The sequence below is a fragment of the Myotis brandtii genome, unplaced genomic scaffold (assembly GCF_000412655.1).
Source record: "Myotis brandtii unplaced genomic scaffold, ASM41265v1 scaffold43, whole genome shotgun sequence".
In the NCBI taxonomy this organism is placed as follows: domain Eukaryota; kingdom Metazoa; phylum Chordata; class Mammalia; order Chiroptera; family Vespertilionidae; genus Myotis; species Myotis brandtii.
The window spans coordinates 881010-895061 of record NW_005366455.1 but is presented as its reverse complement, the minus strand read 5'-3'; the positions used below and the strand labels follow the sequence as shown (position 1 = coordinate 895061).

Sequence of the window (14052 nt, the reverse complement as noted above, 5' to 3'; positions counted from 1 at the left end):
ATTATTATTTTAATTTTACTTCCAATTTTCTGGCTTCATTATTTTGGGTAATCCCAAGAAGGTTCACATTGTTTATAACTAGAAGGAACCTTGGGAGGCCAACTCAATTCGTGTCCAATTTCCCTTTTAAAAGTTTTATTAAATGTATGGGGGTAAGTAGGTTAATAAAACTATATAGGTTTCAAGTATACAGTTCTATAATACATCATCTGTGTATTGCATTGTGTGTGCACCACCCAAAGTCAAGTCTCCTTCTGTCACCATATATTTGACTCCCATTACCCTCTTCTACCTCCCCACCCCCTTTTCTCCTAGGATAACCACCATACTGTTGTCTGTGTCTGTGAGTTTTTGTTTGTTTGTTGCTTTCAGCTTTATATTCCACATGTGAGTGAAATCATATGGTTCTGGACTTTTTCTGTCTGACTTACTTTGCTTAGCATGATATTCTCAAGATTCATCCATGTTGTCCCAAATGTGCAGTATTTCATCTTTTCTGATGCGATTGCTCAACTTCATGCCCGCAGGGAGAATGATGCCAGGGATGATAGCATTCCTAGGATATGATCATTAAGTTCAAGTTCAACAAGATAGGTTCACAGAAGGGCAATCATGCTTGATTCATCTGATTGCCAGACTGGAAATGAAAGGAAAGCGGTGACATAATCACCCCACATTCTTCAGACCTCATTATTACAGCACAGATATTAAGCAAAACTAGTTCTGCTTTAGCCAATAAAAGAAGCATTACAAAATCAAACACAAACGATGTTTCTAGAATCTGTTTTGCTTACAAACAGAATGGGAGATAGCATGGAAAGAAAGCCACTCAGTGAGAGAAGAAAAGCAGGGGGCCTGAGTCAGGAAACTGGGATGGTGTCTCTGTTGGATCTCTACTCAGCTCCGTGACCTTGGTCAGACTCCCTGGGCCTCAGCTTTCTCACCTATGAAACAAAGGGTGTGGAATAGGCTGAGGGGTGTTCATGAATTCAGGATAGACAGAGGCATGGAGTAGCAGGACCTATCTCATACAGAAGAACCATAATTTGTATAATTATGAAAGCAAAATTAGCTAGTGATCAAAAATGCAGAAGAAAGGTGGCTAATGGGGAAAGCAAATTCATCATAATGCATTCAAAATGTAGTATGAATCTGAGACAATTCTTTCCAGAAGGAAAAGAATGAAGCATATCAAAGGTCTCTAAATTTCCTCCACTATAGTCTTTTTCTCTTTTATCTATCATCACCTTATTTTTCTCTATACTCTCTGTTTCCAGTAACCATGGTGACAGCCAGCCCTTTTGGTACACATTGAATTTGCTTTATTCACTGATGCAGGGAGCTAGCAATGCTGCAAAAATTAATTAATTTATTAACATTTTTTCATTCCTTTTGTCCAGGAAGTAAATGCAGAGAATTATTCCACACTTAACCACCCTACGTAAGGGGCACTGTAAAATAGGGATATTCAACTGTTAATTTCACTTGCTAACATAAAAGGGATACTGATTATGCCAGATTCAATTCCCTGCCTTGGCCTCAGGGACTGTAAAGTCCCAGGATTCAAGCTGGTTGCCAGCTCCTTTTGCTTTTGTGTATAAATGAAATAAAATGGATTGCCCACAGAAATCACACGTCAACCTTGGTTTCCCAATCCTCTGGGGTTTTTTTTTTTTGGTTTTATTTTGTTTTGTTTTTTTTGCATTCCTCCTTGTAAGGAAGACATTTCCAAGTGCATAATTATCACAGTTACAAGGGGACTGATTTTTTCATAGGAAAATATACATAAGTGTATACATTTTTCTAATGAGCATGGTTATTTATTTTGGAATATAAATAAGCAATATGCAATCCTCAGTTTTAAAATATTTTAATTATCTGCCAATGACAAAACATCAAAGAATCTCTGTTGTCATTGATGCAGATAATAAAAATTCTCATAAACTGTCATTGAGTCACATCCAGTTTGTGGAGCCTAACTTATTTGTAATCCTGTATGCCTGAAAACTGTCTGTTTAAGCAGTGTGTGTGTGTGTGTGTGTGTGTGTGTGTGTGTGGGGCAATAACACAAAGGAGACCAGATGATGACATTCATAGGCTTATAGACTCGACTCGGGGGGACACACTTGGATGGAGGCAATTAAAATGCCTGTCAGGCATTTGGTACCAGCAGCCCCTATGGCAAACCACTGAATCATAAGCCAGGGCTGCTGCACCTTATTGTCAGTGAATGATGGCGGAGCTGGGTGGCTTGTCATCATTCTCGAAAATTCTGAGGCTAGTGCGCGTTCTCTCTCTCTCCCACTCGCCTTATTTTCCTTTTCGCCACTGCGGGGACGTTTTCTAATTTGCAGCTCCCCTTTCCCTGACACACACACACACACACACACACACACACACACACACACACACACAGGAGCTGGTGGCTTGCAGACTGCAGTGTGTCTGGAGCTAGAGAGCCAGAGCCAGCGTGTGGAGATGCTGCTCAGGGAGAAGGACTCCGCAGCCATCCTCAGAGGCTAGACTGGGTGATATCGCGCCATACACGCTGGTAATGGTCTGGGGTGTTTACATTTTTAATTTTGTTTTATTTCTCATCTGTTTTCCAAAGAATCTGCTTGATGTGGTGTCAGAGTAAAATGCTTTAAATTCATTACCGAGCTTTCTAAAAATTCAAGTGCTGCATTGTTTGTACTACAGATCTCAAGACAGACTTATTGTCTGGATGTAAAGAATGCATTTGCTTACTGGTGAGTTATAATTTTCAATATTTAGTTAACAAATCTATATATGTGTTTTTTTCCTTTTGTTTTGTTTCGGTAGATTCTTCAGTTTGTTGTCTGTAACCGAGGAAGCATTGATTGGGAGCCACTCATTCAGAAAATTAAAAGGTACCACATGTTTCATTTATATGTTTAAATGAGGGAAAATCAAGGAGGAATTGGAATGTTTTTATTTGAACTAATCTCTCTGTGCCTGGTCTTTTATCCTTAAGCCTACGTCGATCATTGTCTAGAGCATGTATGATTTCCTAGGGAGAATGCCATTTTCCAAGGCTATTTTATGATTAGATATCTAAAGAATTGTGTCTTTTGCCTGTGTTGCAAGTTATTACAGATATTAGTATGTCTGACTTATTGTTGGATTTTTATCACTATAATGGCTAAAAATATGCAAAATTCCCTATCTTACTGAAAGTGCAATAGTTTGAATTTAAGAGAAATAGACTGATTTTATTTGAGGAAATCTTGCTAAGAAGTGATTTTTTTAAGTGGCTAAATGAAATGGCTGTTCTTTCCCAAATAGAATGGGTGCTAGAGACGAAAGCCCAGGAATGACTCAGTATCGTTGGGTTTTGTGAATAAAAGACTGTAATTTATTCACGGATGGTTTAGCAACAGATATATTCAAAACCCGAGGTTGTTAGGTATTAAGAACTGATTTTACATACACTATATTTGGCATTGACAGCATAAGAAAGTGATCATTCCTCTTGCCATGAAAGCAGTTGAATCCATTATTCTCGGGCCTTATGCCTTACCGGAAAAATATTAATTTTCAAATTCAGCATCAGGATACATACAGATTGGAGATGACGAGTATGGGTATTACCTTTTCTTTAATTCCTTAAGGTGATCTTTGACTTTAATGTATACCCACGTCAATAAAACCTTTATTTGTAATTTGGCTTTAAAAAAATGGAAGACATTTCTGCCTTGATGAGAAGATGATCAATAACGTCAGTAAAGCCTTTTCTTTGCATTCACACAGTATTTCCCCTCAGACTCTGGCCCAAAATATTTTACGCAGTAAGGTCAGTTTTTTTTTAGCTATACTTTAAAAATGGCTAACATTCAACTACTGATGCTGAAATACTAGAAGTCTGTGAGTATTTACCTGTGAGCATGAATATTTGTAGCAGTTGAAGGAGACTAATGCGTTGTCCTTCTTTAATTTTCTCTGCAATGTGTAATTATGAGAACCTTAATTTATTCATTCCACAAACAGTAAGAGCCTTGCTTCTGTGGGTGGTTATTGTGGGAGAGGGGGAAGGGGCAGATGTCTCTGTCACCCCCCTTCCAGAGTGTAGGCAGCATCATATAATATTTTTGCACAAGAGAATGAATTTGTTAAAATAAACCACTGTGCTCTAAAAAGGGGAAATTGCATTATTTCAGATACTGAACAAAATCTAATAGACTAGTCTGTTAGGTTCATCTCGTGTATTCAGAGGTAGATAAAATATATTGCACTTTTTCTTCAGAAATTACTCAGGAATCATGTATGAAATCCCCAAACAGGACATGCAATTTCTCCTGAATATTGTAAAAGCCTTGGGATCATACTTTCTTGTTAGGTTTCACTCAGAGTAAGTGAAAAAATTTTATCTTTGGTGAAAACAACCACAACCCTCTATTTGGTATTTTCCCGTCTAACTAAATCCATACAGTATATATTTCATATGAAAATCTGTTTCCTAATTTTGAGACTCATTTAGGAAGTCATTATATTAATTTTGAACTCTGGGGTATTTACATGAATTGGAAAAGGATGAAATTACTAATTATCCACCAAAAAGAAATCTTTACTGTATTGTCAAGAAGACCTGGAACTAGAGAAGTGGCATATTTATTACCTTACCAAGAGCATCTTGGTCCCTAAATTTTCTAGCACCATTTAAAAATTCATCTAGGTGTTGATATATTTTGTGTAATAAACCAGAGTTCATTCAAATAGTCTCTTATATTGTCAAATCAGAGTAGAATTTGACTACTGGACTCTAAAAGAGTTGGGGATCTGTATCATGGCTTTTCTAACCAACATCTGGGCATTAGTTTTACCATTAAATTCCTTTACTGATTTTTCACTGTACCTTCAGCTCATAGCATAACGCCTTGACCACAGTAGTTAAATAACTACTGATTTAATTATTTGATATACAAATAAATTTGCTGGGAAAACCTGCATTTTTCCTCATTACTTTTCTGTTCTTGTTTTTCATAAGGTTGCACACTGTAATCTTGTTTTTTAGTTACCTAAAATATTCATAATAAATCCCTAATTTATGGTAATTAATTAGATATTACCAGGTAAAAAAGCAGCCAAACCATGTCTGAAAATGTCTCCAGGCTCCATAGAAAAGGATTTTTCTGGTTTTAGGTTAAGATGGAAAGAATTTTTTAAATGTCCCTTTCACTTTCACCAGCTAGGGGAACGATGCCAAACTGCAGCATGAGTGTTGCTTTATGGACACTTCCTAAATATTCCCAGGCTTGACATTGTTTATTGCTCTTCATGGCTTCAGCCAAGATTTTGCTGCAGCACAGGGGAGGAGGCCCTCCTCTCTCTCTCTTTGTAGATGCAACACTAGAAATGATGTCATAGTCTTCCTGAACACTTTCTTGCTCATTATGGACTAGTTCAGTATGACATCACTTTATACATATATATTTAAGGAATCTCTAAAGAAACGTCTAGAATCATAATAGCTTTAGAGAAGTCGTGCTTGTTGTCCTTTATCTCTATTAATAAAACTATAGTTTCTTGTTGACTATGTGCCAGATAATATTCTAAGCCCTTAACACATGTTGTCTCGTTTTAACTCTCACTACAATCCTGGGAAGTGGGTATGGTCTCCATTTTGCAAATGAATGAACTGAGACTCCAATCGGATGATCAACACAAGTCTGGCCCAAAGTCTTTTATATTAACCACAACATACTACATTTTTTCCAGTAAATTTTTGGCTTATAGTGATTGTTTTAATGTTTTATTTATGTACATGGTTTATATGTTGCTGCAAGAAGGTTAAAATACCATGCTTATAGATTCTTGTTTTTATATACATAATGTAGAAGTAAATAAATCTTTAAAGACATCATTGTAATATTCAAGCTCTGATACATTGTTTATTTTAATATATATTTCTATTTGACCCAAGAAACTTTATTCTTTATTCAAGCTCTGATACATTGTTTATTTTAATATATATTTGACCCAAGAAACTTTATTCTTTTAGGAGGAATATCAGGAAATTTTAAAGTAAATGAATTAATAAAGCATTTCCTATGTCATTACAATGAAGTTGCATTACTGAATTGCGTAATCTATATGAAAAAAATTAGCCAGAGAATTCTGTTGCTAAATAGCATAACAGATACCATATCATGCAAAGTTGTTTTTTTTAATTTAACTAATGACAGAAGTTTCAAATGGCCAAAATAATAAAAAAGCAGGGAACAGTATCATGAACAGTTAACACATTCAACCTTAAGTAAAACTTACTAACCAAGGGCACTACCAATTACACAAATATGTGTTAAGATGTTCTACTTGCAAAGGAGTATATACAACAAAACACTTTTGGAGCTCAGTGGGTACAGCAGAATAAGTCAAGGAAGCAGCACCAATGCTCATTGGTAATGTAAGAGACACATGAATAATTTCTTAAGGGACTTCATTGCATGGCAGGATTACTAACAATTGAGAAGGGACTCAACAGGAAACACATCATGGAGGATGAGTCTGTTGAGATGGAACTAGGATGAATAGAAGTATTCAGGGAGAGATAATGTATGGAGGAGCTTCGGGAAGAACAAACATTAGCAAAGGAACCAAAGGAAGTGAACATGCTTGGCAGGCATCGACTAATTTCATTTGTATTCTAGATAGAGTGCAGGCAGAAGGGGAATCTTAATAGATAAGGATGGGAAGGTAGATACATACTATTAGGTTGTACCATATGAAATGGATAATATTCTACCCTTTTGAACTACAAAATAAAATAAAAATTTTAATATTATTTTTTTATTGATTTCAGAGAGGAAGGGAGAGGAGAAAGATAGAAACATTAATGATGAGAATCATTGATAGGCTGCCACCTGCAAGCCCCCTACTGGGATCGAGTTCGCAACCTGGGCATGTGCCCTTGACTGGAATCGAAGCCAGGACCCTTCAGTTTACAGGCTGGTGCTCTATCCACTGAGCCAAACCAGCTAGGGTGCAAAATAAAAATTTAATTCAGTTTAATCTAATACATTGTAAAGTGATCTTAAATGCCAAGTTCAGGAGGTTTTTTCAATCTATATTCAATGGAAAGCCATTGAGTGTATATTGAATAAGAGACCATTATGATCTCAACTGCATTTTCAGATGACTTTTTTTGTATAGCTATGTGAGATAAATTAGAGTTGTGTGTGAGAGCATGTTGAAAGCTGTCATAGGATAATTCGGGAAAAAATGAAGGCTCAAAGAGGGCATTGATGGTGGGTATAAAAAAAGGGGCCATGGCAATGAGAGATGTTTTTTTAGCTTAAATTTATATAGAGAGAATAGCCAGTTATTGACTGGAAGGAGGAATGAATAGAAGAAGGACTCAATGGTGACTCTAAGGTTTGAATTTGATAACTGGAAACATGAAAGGAAAAAGGTAGCTAAAAGCTACTTGAGGAAAGAAGCCCTCCTTTATTTTTATTGCATCCTGCTCTCTAGCAGACTGCCTAGTACACAGTAGAAGGTCAGTACGTGCTGACTGAAGTAGTGGGGCAAATTCATGCCCTTTTCCTGCCCTCATGGAACTTTCCTTCTAGAGGAGGGAATAATCAGTGGGTAAACAAATTAAATGAAAAGATTACTCAGGCAGCTGTGCAGAAAGCAGGTGATAAAGAGGTAAGAATAGATGCTGGGAGATAGGCTTTGCAAACCTTACAGCAGTGAGGAATCAACTGAGATCTTATTAAAATACGGATTCAGAATCAGTAGATGTGAGGAAAGGTCTGAGATTCTTTAACAAGCTCCCAGATGATGTTGATGTTGCTGGACTGTGGACCAGGCTTTGATTAGAGTTTGGAAGGCAAATGTCCAGACAAGAAAAATTAGAAATGATTGGAGAATTCGTTATGAGCAAGTCAAATGTGAGCCCTTCTCTTTGTGCATCAATAGGTACTAATACTTGTCAGCCTCTTGGGTGGTGAGAGAGAGAATTCTTCCTCTTCTGAGTTATTTTTATTCCAGCCAGTTGTTTTATGAAAGATCCATTAAACCAGCCCTAATGAGCGACGGACATTTCATTCTTTCTGCTCATGCTCAATGTTTATTATGCCATATAAAGCATTCTTGTGGCTCAGATTTGGGGATGCGATTGCACAAAATTCTTTCTGTGCCCATTTCTTAACTTCAGTTCTGTTGCCTGCCTCATTATTTCTTTGGACTTTTTGCCTCCTCTCTGCCTGGATGTTCAGCATAGTACTGGCCTGCTAACGTCTCTGGCCTCCATGCTCCTGACATCTCTCATGTTCCTCTGTGTTTAGTCGTGAAGCTTCCCGGTTTCCACATCCCGTCTTCTGGCCACTCACATCTTTTTTTTTTTTTTTTGAGCTATTTATTTATTTTTATTTTTAAATTTTTTCTTTATGATTAAGGTATTACATGTGTGTCCTTATCCCCCCATTGCCTCCTACTCCCCCACTCATGCCCTCACCCCCCTGGTGTCTGTGTCCATTGGTTAGGCCTATATGCATGCATACAAGTCCTTTGGTTGATCTCTCCCTCTTACCCCCACCCTCCCCTACCTTCCCTCTGAGGTTTGATGGTCTGATCGACGCTTCTCTGTCTCTGGATCTGTTTCTGTTCATCAGTTTATGTTGTTCATTATATTCCACAAATGAGTGAGATCATGTGATATTTATATTTCTCTGACTGGCTTATTTCACTTAGCATAATGCTCTTCAGTTCCATCCAGACAACAGGGGGGTGAGGGCATGAGTGGGGGGAATAGGGGGTAACGTGGGGATAAGGACACATATGTAATATCTTAATCAATAAAAAAATAAAAAAAATAAAAAAAAAGAAATGCATTTTCTCCAACAGAATAATTTCTTTTTGCAGGACTCTTTTGGTTGATGGCAGCACCTGCATGCTTCTGAAGGAAGAATGATGATTAGGATGTTCAGGGGGGCTGTGTTCACAAAAAGTCTGGATAGATTCTGTCTGGCGGGGGTGTTGTCTTTCTGCCTCCACTGCTAGGCTCTAACTCTCAGTGCTCCTTTGTAGCTACAGGAACATGGGAGCATTTACTGGTTTGATTCCTCCCACACCACAATTTGAAGCTGTAAATATCTAAGAAAATAAGAAATTTAATAAATATGGCTCACTCATCCATCAAGGAAAACAGCTTAAGTGCATATGAAACATCTGTGATGTCCTTATGCTTAACAATATTTATCCTTTGTTTAAAGGGCTGGTTCTATCTCTAGGTCTAGATCTCTGGACCTTGGCACTATCATTTTGTAATTTGGTGTTTATTTAAACAGCCACATAGGCATGAGCAGTGTCATTAGGAACTTTAAATTAAAAATTCTAGTGAAATATAAAATTTGTTTTCATATGAACAGAAGTCAACTTAAGTTGATAACCACATTTCTTCAAGGAGAACATTTAGGAAATGTCCTCGAGGAGAGAAGTGTGTCATAGACATCTTAGTACGTACTTCCTATGTTGTCTACATAGAAAATGCCTTTGATACATATGCCAAATTGAAGCTAAGACAATGAGTGGTGTGTGTGTGTGTGTGTGTGTGTGTGTGTGTGTGTGTAAGTGTATGTAACTCTAGTCTTTCCTCAATGGACAGTGCTAGTCTTCTTTGCATTATCAAACCACAATGGTTAAAATTTCCAGAATTTGGATACCATGTCTATGCCCTTTAGCCATTTGTTCAATCGTTAAGTCTTAGAGTAGCACAAGATAATTTCTGGCAGAAATTCTCCCTCTCAAAAAAATTGTCTAAATCAATTCTCTTTTTTGTGGATTTCATTTGGGTCTGCCTCAGATGGTTTGAATTAACCTGTCTTCAGATTCTCTCCTGGTGTTAATGACTCTGGATTATGACCATTTAAAGCAGTTGAAAGGACCTTGATCCACATCTGGCAGTTGTTAAATTAAAGCTACTCCACTGAACACATTAGAACCAAAATATATTTCTTCACATTGTGTAAGAATTTAGGAAATGATGTTTCTTTCCAGGAAGATCTTATGTTTTATTTCCGAGGTTAACAATGTTTATATTTAATTTCCTTTAAATTTTTTTTTCTTGCTTACTGTAAGACTTTTTTGTGGTAAGAGTTCATAGTTGTGTAAACAGAATAAGATACAACACAGAGACATTAAGGATTCTCTTCACACAATGCCTAAGAGCAATTGGTTGGCATGATTTTGAGGATATTGCAGTGAACTTGTGATATTCTAGAATTAAAAACACACACACATAAATAGACTGCCTATATTTTTAATAGTGGGGACAGAAAGCCCTAAAATTACTGACTTTACAAGATCACATTCGTACTTGAGATCTAACAATGAAAAAAATAATTGAAATTTCTGCTTAGAACTCATGGTCCTGTGAAACTCATATATCTCTGGTCAGACTGCTGTGCTTTCCCACTACAATTTGATGGATAGTCCAGTGTGTCAAAGGGAAATAATAAATGTAATATGTAGCTTAATGTGTGCATGCAGTTTAGTTCTGCGTTGCATATTATGCTCACAAAACGACTCAGGTTGTGGACTTAGGATTATAAAGTTGTTGGAATAATGAAACCATTTAGACTTTGAGAAAAATAAAGAATTCTTTTTAAGTCATAGAATGCATTTTCTAGTTCCTGACATCCCAAAGCTCACAGCAATCTCTGGAATGGAATAGCAGCTCTTGTTTATTACAGATGACAAAACTGAAGTTAGAAGACTGCAAATGACCTTCCTAAGTCACCCCACTAGAAAAATGGTAAACCTGTAGCTCATGTGCTTGTTCTGACCCAAAGCCTTTACTTTGAACTACCGCACATTCAAACAGATACATGACTATATTGTTCCAACTCTGGACTATTTTAATAATGCACTTTATTGCTAAAGTAAAGAAGCAATTCCAAGGTAGCCATGATCTTCACTAAATGGATTGCCCTGCTCACCCAAAAGACTCCTGCATCTAGAGTCCTAGAATAGTGTGGCCAGGAGCTCAGTTAAATACTAGTAAAAATAACAGTTACTACTGAAATGGTGCAATATGAAAAGGAGATAAGGCTAGATACATCACAGAACATGTAATCTTAACTGGCTTGAAAGCATTGGATGGAGGGATAGATTAATAATAAGAATCCATTGCTTAGTTATAAGTTTCACACAATTTTAAGCAAGTGGTAAATAACTCGGCAAGAAACCAGGATAGCAAAGAAAATTATTCTAGCGGTAGAAAATCAGGTTTTTGGAGAAACATTTTTAAAAGCAGGCATTGTGATTTACCTATTAGTGTAAGAGCTTATCAAGAAGAACTTTGAGCTGGAAGCTGTGAATCCCAGTGCTGATCTCAGATATAGATGGAAGGGTAGCATACTAAAGAAAACAACCACCTCAGAGGTCCCTGAGTAGAGTCAGGTTGAGGTTAGGGTTTCAATGCAGACACCCATAGGAATGGGTCCCCTGAGGTCATTCTCGTGGTGGCCTATTTCTTCTTCAAATTCCCCTTTCCACCAGCCTCATCCAGGCTCTCATTATATCATGCCAGGGTAACAGAAATGCTTTTATCAACTATCCCTGCCCTGAACACCATCACCCCATTAATCTCCCAAAGTGTAACATTCTTCTTTGTTATTTCCCCTCAGTGATTCTCATTTACTCCCATGGGCTGTGCTGGTCAATAAATATGGTAGCACCTAGCTCTGTGCAACTATTTAAGTTTAAATTTTTTAAAACAAAAAATAATATTTCATTTTCTTAATTGTACTAGCCACATTTTAAGTGCTCCATAGCCATATTCTTTTCATAGAACATTACATACTATGTTATAGTACATTTCTATACAGTGTTTTATTTTTTAAAATATGTTTTTATTGATTTTTAGAGAGAGAGGAAGGGAGAGAGAAAGAGAGCTAGAAACATCAATGATGAGATTGGCTGACATACTGGGGATCAAACCCACAACCTGGGCATATGCCCTGACCGGGAATTGAACTGTGACCTCCTGGTTCCTAGGTCAATGCTTAACCATTAAGCCATGCCAGCTGGGCCATAATCACAGTGTTTTATTGAAGAGTGCCATTCTGGAGCATAACCAGCCTCCTCACCCAAGCATTCAAGGATACACGGACTTCTTATCTCTTGCTAACCCTTGGCACATACTCTCCACTCCACAGGCTTCTCTGCTCTTCCTCATCACCATTACTAAAATTACAATGAAAATAATAATAGCTCGTATTTATTTAATGCATATTATGTGCCAGGTACCTAAATTATCTCACATGCTTGTTTAAAAAGAAAGAAGGCCAAGGAGGAGGAAGATAAAACCCTGCAAAATAGTTTTTTATTTCCATTTCACAGAAGAGGAGATGAGTTTGAGTGAAGTTAAGTATATTTCCCAAAGATAAATAGCTAATAATTGGTGGTGCTTGAAGTAAAAGCCAGGTCTGTCTGGGCCCAAAACTAAGCCCTATACCAGTTAGTCTTAACCAGGAGCAATTGACTCCCTCTGCCAGGGGTCTTTTGGAAATGTCTGGAGACATTTTGATTGTGTTTTTGTTGTTCAGCTGCTGGTGTTTTGTTGTGGGTTGTTGCTTTGTTATACATGAAAAACTAGGCTGAAGATCGTGGGCAGCTGTTGTAAGTTTCCTCTGTGAGGTGCAGGTCTGTGTGCCCGCTCACTGTGACCGCAGGCCTGGGAATTGGCAGAGTCTCAGGAAGCAGCCATCCAGAGGAGCATGGAGGTGGAACCAACAAGGGAGCAGGTTAGGATGCTCACAGTTCCACATGGGTTTTAAGTCTGCACCCATTTACCTAGACTAGACCAGGTTTCAAAACTGATCACCAACTTTCACTAAAGACTAGTTCTTGTTTTCACCCTTGAGGGCAAATCTTCTCCTGTTGGCCGAAAATATAGTAGCAAGGGAGACAAAGAAGAGAGGGTCCCCGTGAATATGTTCTGAATGAATTGCCCTGATATTGATCCTCCATTCCCCTTGGCCTCTACTTGATGACTCTAAGTTTGGAGTTTTTCCAGGTTTCTTTGAGAAAGTTGCTATTCAATGATGTACTCCTACCAGCAGTTTCCTTCTTTTTTTTCTCTCTTTCTGTCTCAGCCCGTCTGCATTCTGACTTGTAGAATAGCTTTAGTATTTTTGTTAAGTCATTCTTTCCCAACATTCAAAAAATCATTTTAATGATAATTTAGAGAAAGAATTATGTGTAACTCTTCCATCAATGACGATGTTTAATTTTCTTCACTATGATTTTCAATAACATCAATATCAATATATGTTTGCATTGCATTCTTTTGCACTGATTATATTGTTCTACCTCTACTATTTACTAGCTAGATGGAAAAATTACTTCTTTGTCCTCTGCCCTCTTTTTTATAAAATACAGATAATAACTGATTTTGTGTTGAGATGGAACATATGAATGCATGTGGTAAGCTAGAAAAATAGACTATAAATGTAAGCTATCGTTACATATAAGACTAGAGTAACAAATAAATGTAAATCTGGAGATAAGCCATAGTACCGGCATGTCTTACTGTTATTGGTCAAAGTGAGGTAGCCCCCTCCCCACTGGGTCCTGGGAGTTGGGTCCTTACGATATCTTGAGAATATGAATTTTCTGAGACGGGCACGGGAGGATGAGTGTTTTTTACTTGTGTGGAATTACATCCCTGCATTTGTGAAGTCCCATTTCCCTTAATCCAGTCCTGGAAGAGGTGCAGCTGGGGATCCAGTAGAGCTAGAAGCAAAGCCAGTGTCCAGAGTTTCCATTCCGTGTTGGAACTGGGTCCGGTTTAGCGTTAGGCTAGTTGCAGTCCATTAGTCCATGATGTGTGAGGTCCACGTGGTGGTGAGCGATGTGGGCAAATGCAGGAGTGCCGGGGTTCTTGTCCCAGCATCTAGAAGGGTTCAGGAATCTGGAGAAGGGGCTGTGCATAGAAGACATAGGAATCCAGAGACTAATAAAGAGTCCGAGACGAAAATTTGAAAGGCATTGGGGGTCAGAGGAGCTTAGCTAAAGGAGCTAAGT

At 37.8% G+C, this 14052-nt stretch overlaps 1 protein-coding gene across 12 annotated transcripts in view; it reads left to right on the top strand.

Annotated features, from left to right (window-relative positions):
- MAP2 (microtubule-associated protein 2) overlaps nucleotides 1-14052 on the top strand; it is a 172174-nt gene that overhangs the window by 53862 nt on the left and 104260 nt on the right. For 4 of the 12 annotated variants that reach the window (XM_005874193.2, XM_014546064.1, XM_014546063.1 and 1 more), the window contains exons 1-2: nucleotides 2220-2551; nucleotides 2824-2891. The gene's annotated coding sequence lies outside the window, so the exon portion shown is untranslated. Of the gene's footprint in view, nucleotides 1-2218; nucleotides 2552-2823; nucleotides 2892-14052 lie in introns of those variants that run through there. The other 8 variants (XM_005874199.2, XM_014546059.1, XM_005874194.2 and 5 more) reach the window with 6 other exon arrangements.